The sequence below is a fragment of the Bubalus kerabau genome, chromosome 19 (genome assembly GCF_029407905.1).
Source record: "Bubalus kerabau isolate K-KA32 ecotype Philippines breed swamp buffalo chromosome 19, PCC_UOA_SB_1v2, whole genome shotgun sequence".
Lineage (NCBI taxonomy): Eukaryota > Metazoa > Chordata > Mammalia > Artiodactyla > Bovidae > Bubalus > Bubalus kerabau.
The window spans coordinates 12,329,593-12,344,387 of NC_073642.1; positions in this window are offsets into that span (position 1 = coordinate 12,329,593).

The window sequence follows — 14,795 nt, forward strand, 5'->3', positions numbered from 1 at the left end:
CTTTTGTGCTGGGAAACAAGATGCTCCTGAGACCAGCCACTGACCCATTACATGGAAATAGCCCCACCACAACTCAACCTCAGCCATGCCACCCTGGAGTGGACCTATCTCCATACCTAATTTGCCTTTATTTACATAAGAAAGAGAAAATTAAATGCAAATTGAGACTTCAGTATCAAAAAAAAAATTAATTCTGTTCTGGCTCTATTTTTCTTTATTGAATGTCAGTTATGTGGACCATGGAATTAATGCAGTATCAAAGAGATAGGCTTTTTTTAAAAATTCAGCTCAGGGAGTTGTCTACACATTTACACAAATGCTATTACTCTCAGCAGGACCAGATGTATTTGGGAAATTTGGGAACTGGTATATTTTCTTTTCAATTCTCTGGCTCTTCCTTCTCATTTTTTTCTTGACTTTTTTGTTTTGTTTTGTTTCTCCCAGTCCTATTCCCTCACTCTTTTTTTTGTTTTGTTTTGTTTTGGTGTTCATCCAGAATATATCATCATGACCAAAAAGAAGCCATGAGATAAAAAATAAAGTTATAAAACCTTGCCTTTTCCATGACTCCAGAAAATATGCATTTTGGGTTTTGAATTTAGTTTTATTCTTAATACCCAGACATTCTAACAGGTTGACTAGCCATCCCTCAGGCTTTTTCAAGATAACTGTAAATGTCTTATTTACAAATTATGTGATAGAGTTAAATTTAAAAAGCAAGAGACTGTACTGATCTTTGAGTATAATTACAACTGTGAAAAAAATATCACAGTAAAAGACTGAGAGGAAACAATGCTTAAATAATGTTGTCTTTGGGTAGAGAGATTATAGAGGTTATTTTTGTTTCATTTAAAATTTCTGTATTTTCAAATTTTTCTATGATAAACATACTAATGAATACATGACAACAGTGTCTTATATTTCATACTGATCTCAGATAACCAGAATTTCACTTTTTATAAACGTTGTCAAATATTCTTATTAAATTTTGTTTTCATGGCTAGATCTAAAACCAGTTCTTAGAGCCTCATGAAATTGTACAGACCACATACAATTCCAATCTGACTATAAGACTGAAGTTGAGGACAGTGGGATAGCAGGAAGTAACTAATAGCAGTTCTAGATTTATGAAATAATGAAATCCTGTTATAAGAGAATTTCACTGTCAAATTCTTGGGTTCATCTCATTATTCTGTATGTAGAATTTTATTCTGGAGGCATTGTGACCCAGTGTTCCTTTCCCCTCATCCTCCCAGTTTTTTGGGGTTTTTTTCTGTTTACATCAGCTGTGCTGGAAGTTTCCATACATTCAACACATGGCTTCCTTTATGTAGAAGGGTTCTCTGCAGCCTATTCACTGGCTAATAATTATTTCCCACACTTTCTGTTACTAAAGCGAATATTACAGTCAGCAGTTACCTAGGGTCTATTTTGCTCTTATGAAAATACTATAATACACGTCAACAATAATGCAAATCATCCCACCTTCTAAATGGTTATCCAAAAGAAGCTATTATTTCCTTGTTGGACCACCTTAGGGGTGGGTCTGGCTTCCATGGACTTTGCACATTCTTCTGATTTGTGAGTCAAACCTGAGCTAGAAAGATGGACTGCCGCCTTCTCCGGGCTCTGCTTAGAGTCACAGGGGTACAGTTCATCAGACAAACACCTCATAAGCATCAGTTCTGGCTGCTTTCCAGGGAAAACCATGTCATGTCATTGAGTAACACTTTGGACCCAATCTTTCATCCTCCTCCTCCATAACTAAATAAATTGGGTAAAGGTCTTGCCCTGCCTCGAGATAAAGAAGTTTAAAGAACTTACTGGTGTTTCATGTGGCAGACACTAAGCTTTAGCAAAGTGAACAAAAACAAGATGGTGGCTTTCCTGAAGTTCAAAGGCAGCTCTGACAGCAAAGGAATACAGACAATCCTCATTTCCCTGAAGGGAGCAAATACTATTGCTAATTAAAAGGAAGGAGATTCAGATGAGAGGGCTGAAAGAAAATGAACCTGGACTTCTCTAATGCTACTTTACTTAAAACCTGATGTTCAATCTAGAGTGAGACTCTTTTTCTCTAAAACTTTTTCTGTGAATGATCTGATAGTAAATAATTTTGTGCTTTGTTCAGCAGTTACTAAACTCGACTGTTACAATATGAAACAGCCAATGAAATATTTAAACAAATGAGTGTTGACCATATATCAATAAAACTTTATTATGGACATGAAATTATGAATTTCATAGAATTTTCATGTTATCTCAAGTTATCATTCTTCTTTAATTTTTTTTTCCAACCATTTACAAATGTAAAAACTATTCTTGGCTCACAGGTAATACAAAAGCAGCCATTGGCCTGGATTTGGTGGTTGGGCCACTGTTTGGCATAGAACTCTCGGTTCTAGAGTTCAGAAATTCTAGTTCAAGTTTGTGTATCAGATTCTACAGAATGACAGGCCTTTCTTGGCTACTCTCAGTTCGGTGACAGCTGTCACTTATTATTTAACTATCATCTCCTAAGAATAAAGGTTCTTTTCTTTAATCTTATCTTTTGTTATTTCAGAAAAGGCTCATGAAAGTTTTCAAACTCATTGAAATTAGTGGAGAATCTTAATTATGTGTGACTCAGGTATGGCGTTGGGGGAGAATTTGCATAACCAGACCAAATTAAACTGCATAAAATCATGTCTTCTGGTTTTCCTATGTTATATTTTTCAGGTAAAAATCCAAAGTAGTCTAAAAGTCAATATCAATTTAAACTATAGTTTATTCAAATAATAATATAAAAGTAATTATTGAATAAAGTCAAAAACTTTTTGGTGACAAAGGAGAATATTCTCTTTTTGATGTAAATGAAAATGAGTACAAACCTACATTTGTGTGTAGACCTATATGTAACTGAAATATAGAAATTAAAATATTAAAAATATTTTGGGGGAAGTTAATTGCTTCTTTCTACTCTTTTTCTACTTTCTAAATTGTTCACAATGTGTATACTGCTTGTATAATTAGGGAAAAAAAGTATTACAATAATATATTTTGCCCCAAGCTTTCAAAAGTATTTCTGTGGACTGACCTATGCTTTTCTAGCAATCCTGGAAGAGGAATCATGAAATATACTGCATGATTCATTGACCACTGGAAGACTTTGTGATAGCATTGAAGATAACCTCCAGTGAGCTCATAAAAATAATTACCTGAAAGTTGTACAAATTCAGCAGTTTTATGACATACAAAATAAAAGAAAGGAAGGAAGAAACAGGTAATAATACAAGTAAGATCTCATTAAAGGGACAAGGACAACTATATGTAAAAAGAAATAATAGATGTTACTAAATTCTGTAAAATTGTGGCAGGTCAATAGAATTAAATGAGAGCGAGCCAACAAACCCTCCCCTCCCTTGCTATTCAAAAGAGGAACAAAACACTAATTACTCTCTGGCATAAAAATCTTATATTTATGACCAAAGTTTTCGTAAAAGCTTGCCTTCCTCTTTATTTGTAATTTTCCTAATGTTTGAGGCCAAACATTCAACTTTCATTCATGGGGACAATGTAGTAAGAAGGGATTCTTTCATGCACTATTCAGTGCATTTCTGTTTCAACTTTTTTAAGAAAAGAATCAATCTCAATTGACAGTACAACACGTAATTCGTATCCATATATTTATTCCTACTTATATTGTAGACATCACCAGGAAGAGGAAAACACGGCTTGCTTTTTTCTGAATATATAAAAATAAGACTTTGAAAGGACCGTTAAAAAGAACATCATATTAAAGATATATAATTAAGTGATGGTTTTAAATGATCAAATACTGAAATAGCTTTATTTATGATTTTCACTGCTTAGAAGATAAGTAAATCTATGAGAACAAAAGAACCAGTGACATCTTAGAAGTAAGATAAAGACTTTTAAGGCATTTGGGCCTAAAGCTTGGAATTTAATCATTAGACTTGGCATGTCAATAATTTTAGACTGAAAAGCACTTATAGAAACATACCTGAGAGAGATACTATTGTGTGTCTCTGTCTTTCTCTCTTTTTTCTGCTTCCATCCCATGGAAACCGAGCTCCCAAGCAATCTACTTGACTGACGGACTTGGAAGAAAGAAATTATAGCTGTAGGACCCGACTACTTTACTTCACCTTATCAAATGCACTTACCAATTTATGCTCTTTTTCCACAGTCTGACAAGAATCAGGACTGTTTAAGGGCTTTTGGAGCCCTCTTGTCTCTCTGGATGGTGACATTCTATCTTGACAACTCAGATCCAGCCAGCCACCAGGTACCACCCACCGGCCACTGATAGCTTTTCAGTCTGTTCCAGGTGAAACAAGAAGAAGCATGATCCAGATTGCAGTTTTAACTATTCTATATTATGACTCATAAGTTTGCTTTAGCATTCAAAACTCAACATGGTAGACTGAGCTCTGCAGCATAAGCTGCTGATTGAAGGCTTGTAATAAATCAGAGTCTCGGATGAGATTGGGAGGGGGATGGGATTGCTTCTTCTGTTTGGTGGAGGAGGCCTGCCAGGCACTCAATAACTATGCAAAGCTGTGAGTAAGTGCTAAGTGAGTCGTCCAGAAAACAAAGTTAGAAATTGACGCCATGGCCGCCCAGGGAAAGTCATGAAGAACTTTGAACTAGAATGGGAGTTGGAACTTGAAAGGTCAGTAAGTTTGGGGAGGTGCAGAGAACTGGAGAGGCGGGAGGAAGTAACGAGCTGTGTTAGTGACTGATACATTTTGTCCCAGGACTTGTGTCGGTGGCACAACATATGCAACCCCATTTAATTCTCACAGAATCCTGAAGCTGAAACTCAAAGAAAATAGAATTTTATGAATATTTCACAGCTAAGAAATACAGGAAAATGGATTGAGACCCAGAGCTGCCTCATTTTGAAGCTTACATTCTTTTCAGTACACCAAACTATATCAAAGATGTTTTTTTGGAAGGCAGACTGGTGGGAGTTCGAGTGAAGAGGTATGAATAAACGCAAGCTACAGGATGACAGAGCTTCCTTCCTGGAACAGTGGTTGGGATGAAGAAATAAACATCAAATTTTTTTTTTTTTTTCCCTAGGAAGAATTGCAAGATGAAATTGCATGCACTTGACAAGCATTTATCAAATCTGAATTTATTTCCTGATTACAAAAGTATTCCATGTTACTGGTAGGATAGGAAACTATAGAAAGAATCACCAGCTATAGAACCAGAATGAGCAACTGTTACTATTTTTCCAATCTCTTTCTTTTTTCTTCAGATATATACACAGTGCTTATAAAATTTGAATTTTGCTTTTTATATGTTTGTATTCCAACATCTGAAATAACATAACACAGTACTTTCTTATGCTCTCTTTGTAAGCATATTTTAATGAATACAAAATATTCCATACATAGATAGTACCATAATTTATTAAACTTTTATCATTGAACATTAAAGTTATTTCTAATTATTCTAGTTTTTAAAAGTATAAATGATGTGTAATTTTGTGTGTAGATCATTTTGTTCATTTCTGATTTTTCCTTAAGAAAACAACTTTTAAACAAAACGTTCAGTTTGTCTTATTTCCTATGGTATAGAAAGTTTAAATCTAAATATCAATCTTGTACCATTCTAGAACCTGAAGCCCAGAGCAGATCCTTGAAGGAATAAGCCGGCCTACCATAAGCTTGACCCAACCGTCATCATCACTACCATCTTCACTTGGGAGAGTTAATCCTCCCCTGCATCAGGAAGAGAGAAAAAAGCACAAACAGAGAGAGGGAAAAGAAACTGAAGAAAAGATGAAGGAAGAAGGCAAGAAAGAGGACACTGATTCTTTTTCTCAGAAACAGATGGATTTTCTCTAGGCAGGCAAACTATTTTTTTTTTAGAGCAAACTCCATGGTGGTCTTGGGGGTGATAGGAAGGACTCATTTTGGATTTTGTCAAAGTGGTTACTGGCTTTTTAATGTTGAGTAACCTTCAGAGGTGGTACATCTGCTGGTGCACCTCTTCATTTGGGAACATCACACAGTGACGGAAAGCACCTGGGTTTGAATCCCAGCCACTCACTATAACAGTTCTGTGACTTGGGACAAGTCCTTGAATTTCTCTGAGCCTCAATCTCGACAAGAGTCAAAGGAGATAATGATGCTAACTGGGAACATTGGATCACGACAATTAAATCAACTTATGTATCACCAGGCAATCACACGCCAAGAGCTCCTTTCTCACTTTCTTCCACACTTTTACTTTTCACAGGTGGCAGGAAGCTTCATTTTCTTCAGGACATGACTTCATTTTTAAAATTAGAGTGCAATATTTTGACAAAGTTCAATGATTTGACAAGTATCCCTAGGTACTGAGGACTGAAAGGCATTGCCCAGTCCCTTATGGGGATCACAGTTCAGTGAATAAGACAGGAATGGTAACAGAGTAATGAGCGAAAATGTCAAAGAGAGAGAACTGGGTACAGCGCTGTGTGTGTTCCCAAATAAGGGAGGGAAAAATCTATTTGAAGAGGGTGCAGCAGAGGAATAACCCTTGAGATGGGTTTTATGAGTACACACTTGCCAGGCAAAGACAGGAAAGAAGAGTTCCTGGCATGAGTTAGCGCTTGGTCCATTGGTGGTGGGGTGAGGGTTAATATTTGGCATAAGAGTCCTTAATAAAAGCTAAAAGTTATTCAAATGCAACTTCTGCTGCAGACTGTTGCCTGGTCCCCTATACAGGAAACCTTCTCAACAGGCTGAGCACTTTTAACTGCTCTCCATTTGTGGATTTCTTTGACATTTACTACTTCCTGCTTTGCATCAGAGATATTTGTGTACCTATTTTACTTTCATTACACAGCAGAGAAACTAGAGACTGTTTTATCCTGGTATTCCCCACAGTGCATTCAACTTAAAATTATATGTATACATATATATGAAAGCCAATGTATTTCACTTTCACTCTCTCTATCATAGAGGAGTTCTTGGTCATTTTATTTATGGACTTTACACTGGTGAAAAGAAGCTTAGCTTTTTGTTACACAGCTTGTTGCATATTAAGCATTGATGAATGTGCTACACCTTCCTCATCACCCAGGAAATTTGGCTGAGCTTGTTTTGTTCCTGCTCTTAAAGCAGTGATTTCTTCTAACACCACTGATTCTTGTAGAATTAAAAAAAAAAAAAGTCAAGGTATCTCCTCTTTACTACTCACTCAACCAAGGGCTTCTCAGGCAGAGCCTGGGGACTGACAAGAAACCCCCATAAGATGTGATTTGCTAAATTCTCAGCAGAGATAGAAAGTGACTGGGATCTTGAGGGGTTAAGGGGCCAGTTTCAGTTCAGTTCAGTCACTCAGTACTGTCCGATTCTTTGTGACCCCAAGAACCGCAGCACACCATGTATCCCTGTCCATCACCAACTCCCGGAGCTTACCCAAACTCATGTTCATTGAGTTGGTGACGCCATCCAACCATCTCATCCTCTGTCATCCCCTTCTCCTCCTGTCTTCAATCTTTCCCAACATCAGGGCCTTTTCAAACGAGTCAGTTCTTCGCATCAGGTGGCCAAAATATTGGAGTTTCAGCTTCAACATCAGTCCTTCAAATGAACACCCTGGACTGATTTCCTTTAGAATGGACTGGTTTGATCTCCTTGCAATCCAAGGGACTCTCAAGAGTCTTCTCCAAGACCACAGTTCAAAAGCATCAATTCTTCAGCGCTTAGCTTTCACTCTCCTCTTTCACTTTCATCAAGAGGCTCTTTAGTTCTTCTTCACTTTCTGCCATAAGGGTGGTGTCATCTGCATATCTGAGGTTATTGATATTTCTCCCAGCAATCTTGATTCCAGCTTGTGCTTCATCCAGTCCAATGTTTCTCATGATGTACCAATTTAGGGACATTTTGTTTCTCAGTCTTTTGGATTTAGATCCCTTTCAGTCAACTAATGAGCTATAGTTACCTCCAAGTCAAATCTGTCAAGAAGATCATTAATATTCACCTTATCCTCTGGCTTATTATAGGTAGAAATGAGTTATAGTATATTACAACAATTTGTTTCAAAATACTTACACCTATTAAACATTAACCATGGCCAGGCACTTTCTAAACATTTTGTCAATACTAATTAAATTCATATCCACAGTGTTTGAATGACTCGGTTGCCGTTAGCATCTTCATTTAATAGATGATGAAGCCAAAACATGGAGAACTCAAGTATTTGTAACTTTCCCATGGATCACACTTGATAAGTGATGATCTTAGACATAAACCTAGAACAATTTGCTATCTAGCCTGGGCTTTTATCCTCTATGTCACCTGGATTGAGGAAATATTATTGTCTTTATTTTATAAAGAAGGTACAGAGGCTTTAATGACTTGTCTAAGTCTACACATTGAAAAAAGGCAGAGCCAGGATTTGGAGCCAAGTCCATCCAGCTCTAAAGCCTGAGTCTAAATCTTTATGGTTCTCACTCTTGGTCAAGGTTTATAACACTTTTGGTTATGACTACATGGTACCTTCTCCTACCTATGGGATTTATCAGGAGGGCTTCCTACGTTGAAGAAGAAGAGAACAAGGTGTCTTCCTGAAGCCAGTCTAGAAGTCATTGACTGAGGTCAACTGAAAGAGGCTGGGATGACTCTATGAGTGAATTAATTTCAGGGTATTTGAACTATTAGGGATGTTTCCTATAAGATCTGTTGAAGATGACTTACCCCACTATGCTGTGCAGTGAAAACTATAGTCACTTTACTATATTTTGTTACGGTCCAGTCTTGAGGCTGAGGTTCAGGACAAAAGGAGTCAAGAATCCAGGTCAAAGAGCAAGAAAGAAATAACTTAAAGGGATAAAGGTACAGAGCACAGAATACCAAGATCACATTCATCTTTTGAAATACTGAATGGATAGACATCAAAGACAAAGGAAGCCATGGATATTTCACTTCCAGAACCAAGGCTGGTGTAGGCACCTGAACCCACAGGCCAAAATAAGCAGAGCCCTCAGAAGACAAATAGAAATGAAGGCTGGTCTGGACTGTGAGATCAGAGTTGAGTTCAGTAGGAAATAGGAGGAAAATACAAGTGGTCGACTGAGGGCTACCAGTGTAAGCTCTTGCTCTGGAATCCTAGATGGACAGCCCCCTGTTTTTTCATTATGGTGGTTGTGTTTATACCCATCAAATTCGTGGAGTCTTGAAAACGGACTGATGAATCACCACAGGAAGCTTCTGCTAATTAACCCGAAGTATCTATTTTATGTGTTTCTTTCCTTCAATGATATAGGATGAAATGACTGTGTTGTCTTTCCATTCCCTGAGGTACCAAAAGAGACAGCAGGATGTATAAAGTAAGGTATTTCTTCTCTATTTTGAGAATAAAATCAGTGGTATGTGTTTATTTACAGATGGTTCTTAACAGTTGTCCCTTTTAAATGAAACCTGATGATTGGAAGTGGCTGTACTTAATGGCAGTGAGTTCTGCCAAATAAATAATGTTCTAGGGAAGCAAATATATGTAATTAAATTTGACAAAGTAGTCATGGTTTGCTTTGGAATCATCAACAGCTACTTATATGACAAATAACCCTCTAACAATCTCTTTAGGTCTTCCTGTTGCTTATATGAGATTATTAAGCCAGTCAGAAGGTGATTAGTTTGGTCACATTGACAGAGAGTACAATGGATGCCTTAGCAATAAAGTTGGTTTATCAAATGACCTTAAAGGGGTTAAGAAACAAAACAAGTTCTTTTTGTTGTTGTTTTACTTTGTTTTCCAATTCTGATTTTCAACCATGCAATGCCAAAACCTCCCTTTTCCATTCTTGAAAAATAACTTGGCAGGGCTCTATAACTTTCTAGTCCTTCTCAGATATAAAAACTCAGTGCAGTCTATTTTGAAACTAAAATCTCATATTGGATTCAAATTTCTTCTTTTGGAACCCTCTTATACTGTTGGTGGGAATGTAAATTGGTACAGCTATTACAGAGAAAGATACAGAGGTTCCTTAAAAAACTAAAAGTAAAGCAAATATATGACCCTGCAATCCCACTCCTGGGCATATATCCAGAGAAAAACATGATTCGAAAGTATACATGCCCTGCAATGGTCATCGCAGCACTGTTTACAATAGCCAAAGCTTGGAAGCAACCTAAATATCCATTGAGAGAGGAATGGATACATATATACAATGTGGCATATATATACACAATGGAATACTACTGATCCATTAAAAAGAATGAAACAATGCCTTTTGCAGCAACACAGATGGACCTAGAGAGTGTCATACTGAGTGAAGTAAGACAGGGAAGAAATATGGTATGACATCCCTTATATGTGGAACCTAAAGAGAAATGATACAAATGTACTTACTTATAAAACAGAAAGAGACTCACAGACTTATGGTTGCCAGAAGGAAGGGATAGTTAGGGGGTTGGGGAAGGTCATGTACACACTGCTATATTGAAAATGGATAACCAACAAGGACCTACTGTATAGCACAGGGAACTCTCCTCAATGCTATGTGGCAGCCTGGATGGGAGGGAAGTTTGGGGGAGAATGGATACACACACACACACACACACACACACATATGGCTGAGTCCCTTCGCTGTACACCTGAAACTACCACAATATTGTTCATTGGCTATACCCCAATACAAAATAATAAGTTTAAGGTTAGAAAAAAAACTGAGTTCTCTTCAGAAGACAATAATGAAAATAACTTTGTTATTATATTATATAAAAAAAAATTCTTCTCTTTCCCCCAGCAGACGCCACAACAGACTCTATCATGACTACTTGGATTGGAAAAGGGGATTAAGAATTTTTATTGATACTCTTATCATTCTCTCTCCTCCTGGTCAAATTCTCCTGGTCTGCCTTATCTGACTCCTATCAGGAAGAGCTAAAAGCACATTTGGCTTTCCCTGTTCTTGACTGACCTTCTGTTGTTGGATAAAGGATGTTGGGAAGGAAGGAAAGGAGGAAGGATTTATCTAAATTGGCAGAAAACTCAGACTGGGACATGACCCGTGGCTTCATTGATTCTCTTTGCAACTGGTAACTACCACTCATGATGCATTCTTTCCCCTTGAGGTGTGTAGCTTAATCTCAGGCAACTTTCTGAAGACCTTGCCCATTTCCTTGATGTCCCCAGAAATTCTTAGTCTACTTCGCCATTGGCCAAGCAGCCTCCCGGGCGGCCCTTAGTTTCCCGAACACTCTAGTTTCAGTGCTTGCTCAACTGGAGATGAAACCACTGAGTCCTCTTCTTACCCTCCGGGGGCAGGAAGGCCCCTTAGAGTGCGGGCAGTGGCTCTATCTTCTTCCCAGGCACGCTGAACCATGAGTCCAGCAAGCTCCACTCTCAGTGGTGCTGGTGGTAAAGAACCTGCCTGCAAATTTAGGATTTGCAAGACACTTGGATTCGATCCCTGGGTTGGGAAGATCCCCTGGAGTAAGCAATGGCAATCCACTCCAGTATTCTTGCCAGGGAAATCTCATGGACAGAGAAGCCTGGTGGGCTATGGTCCATAGGGTCAGAGTTGGACATGACTAAACACCTACACACATACTAGTAGACATCCCCCCTTGACGACCTCTTTTGACCAACCTTGAGCCCAGTTTCTATGGGAATTTTGCCCTAAAACACAATTAGGCACTTGTTTAGGTCACACAGGCTGCCCTGGTGGCTCAGAGGTTAAAGCATCTGCTTCCAATGTGGGAGACCTGGGTTTGATCCCTGGGTCGGGAGGATCCCCTGAGAAGGTAATGGCAACCCACTCCAGTATTCTTGCCTGGAGAATCCCATGGACGGAGGGGCCTGGTAGGCTACAGTCCACGGGGTTGCAAAGAGTCGGACACGACTGAACAACTTCACTTTCACTTTTCACTTTCACTTTAGGTCACACAGAATCTTCCTCACTGTGTTCTTCCACTCGGTCACAGTGGTAATAAGATATACTGCAATTTCTTGGTTCTAGCAAACACTCAGCTAGAGAGTAACTCAGTTCCCTTTCTCACAGGTGCCTCCAAGCTGTATAAGTTATCGCCTCGAATCCCTTATTCTGCAACCAGTTACCTTGGGAATGGGGAGGAAATAGCCTCTCTCCAGAGCCTGCTCAACTCATAGAGCTGAGAGATTTTCTCCTCCATGATGTCCACCACCAGTAGATCGGGAAGGAGGTTGAGATTGAGTTGAATGAGATGGCTTTGTGGTAGCAGACTCTGCTTACATCACCTGGGGGAAATGTCTGGCCCCAACTGCAGTTGGCTCACTGGTGACTTGAGTGTGGGGCACCCACGAATCTCATTTCCAGTTGTATACCATGCTTACTGCTTTCAGGAAAATACAAAAAACTTAAGTTTTATAGACTTAAATCAGTCATAAAATAATGGCACTCTTCACCCATATATGTATGGTGGCTTAGATGGTAAAGAATCTGCCAGTGATGAAGGAGATCTGGGTTCAATCCTTGGGTTGGGAAGATCCCCTGGAGAAAGGGAATGGCAACCCACCCATTCCAGTATTCTTGCCTGAAGAATTCCATGGACAGAAGAACCTGGTGGGCTACAGTTCATGAGGTCCCAAAGAGTTGGACACGACTGATGACTGACTTTCACTTTCATTCATTCATGTATATATATATATGTTATATATATATATGTTTTTATATATATATATATATATATATATATATATGTTTGCATATGGAAGACAGGATGGGTTTTATTTGCAAGGGTGAAATGGATGCCATAATGGATGCCATGTCACTTCTGTTTTTTCCTGTCCACTGAATCCTCTACTGCATGACAAGCCAATGCATTTAGGATCGCCAACATCAGAATGCGAGTCCTAGAAGGAAGTTGCCAAGGATTCTCCACCATCTGCAGGGACACCGAAACACTTGTCCTCCTCTTCATCTGAGTTCTTTCCAGAAGCAGTCATACTTTTGACCACAAGGTCCACTTGTAATCACTGTTTTGTCCTTGTTTCTAGTATTTCAAAGAGACAGCCATGAAAAGAAGCACCCGTGGTAAGCAGCCCTTTGCTCCAGTCAAACAAGTATCAGATCATTGCTGCTCCTCCTGTCTATGGCATCCCCTAGCTTCTGAAGAGCCAAAGTACTTCCTCACTCATCCCCTCCAATGTCCTTTAGAGATGCCCACACTGCTTCTTAACAAGTGCAATTCTGCTTCTTGCTTCTTACTGGAAATCGGCTCAGTGCTGACCGGATCTGATCTTTTGGTGGGTGGAGGGGAATGAGGGGTCAAAACTGCATTTGACCCTTTGTTCCACAGCCTTACTTCATAGCTGAGCAGTCAAATTCTGATTTAAACTTCTTTTTTCCTAGTCCCTAGATCAGTTTCTTACCTTGGAGCATGTCCCCTTTGCTGATCTCATACATTTTTATTTTATTTGATACTTGATGTTATGCTTGGATTATAGAACTTCCATTCAGTAAAGGTTCTGTAACAAATTGTTCTTTTGTACAATTGCCAACTCTCTCAGACTAAAAACTTATTGGGGGAAAAAGCCAGATAAAGAATTAAATGGAGTCCAAATTAGGGGCTGGCTAATAAAATCAGATTTTCTTGACACTTTTAGTCAATGCAAAAATAATTGTGGGAATATAAAAGGTTTTTTATGGTCAATTATTCTTGTCTTAGTAAGTATCTATAATCATAGCCCCCTTGGAATAGGTAATAATCCTCCACTGAGAAAAGTGAGACTTCCCTACAGATCCATAAGAATGGTAAGACGTTATCACATGCATGCATAAAATACATTAATATTGAAATGTGCTGGCTTTAAGGTCAAGCAGGTAGGCGTCTTTTTTTCTACCCTGAAAAAATATATATATTCTCTGACTTTATTGGGCTACTGACATCCAATTGATCTGTATTATTCTTAGCTGGCAAGAGCCTATATACCTAAATGCCTAAGATAATAGGTATTACAGTATTAGGTAAAAAGCCTCCATGCAGTCTATAGCAATATCAAAAAGATAGAAAGTGTAAAATAAGGGAGATTAAGATGACACCAGAAAGCTTTGAATGAGGTGTCATTTTGCATTTAGAGAGACAACCAGGAAAGTTAAGACAGAAGCAAAAAAATCCCCTTTCTCACCAGCTGCCCTTAAAGGTTTACAAATGATCTGTTAACAGAAATGAGTTTCTCTTGGGCTTCAGACACCATTTATTACGCTGGGAGAGAGACAAAAAAAAAGGAGATGGAAAAGACTGGAAAATTATGCTTATTTGAAGGCAAAATGCTTCCCATCAGCAACATGATGAAAATGCACCAAAGGTGTCAGGCAGATGTTGACATGTTACTATTTCTCATGAGGCCTTTCACTGAGGAGTGAGTGCGAAGAACTTTTGGGGTGTTCTTTAGAATATGAATGGAAATGCATTGCTAGGCTAGATGCCTTGCCTGAGAAATTGTGATTATATTTGATGATGAAGAGGAAGAGGAAGTGTGTCCTAAATAGGGGGCTTGAACCTCGATTCCCTGGCTGCCTCCCAGATGTCTTGTGCTACGAATGGGCTCATCTGATCTCTCTTAGTCAATTTCATTCTGGAAAGTAGCCAGTGGGCCTAGTTCATGACCCAGTGATGTTATTATAATTCATTCTCCCTCACCACAAAGACTTCGGAACTTTCCAATTTACAATGGGTCTTTTTAATAAAGAAGAGTGTCATGCACAGAATTTTTAAGTGTTTCTAATAATTTATCTTTTTTTTTTTTTTTTTTTCTGTTTTAGCCTCAAAATGGCCTATGGTATTTCTATGAAGACTGGACTCTCA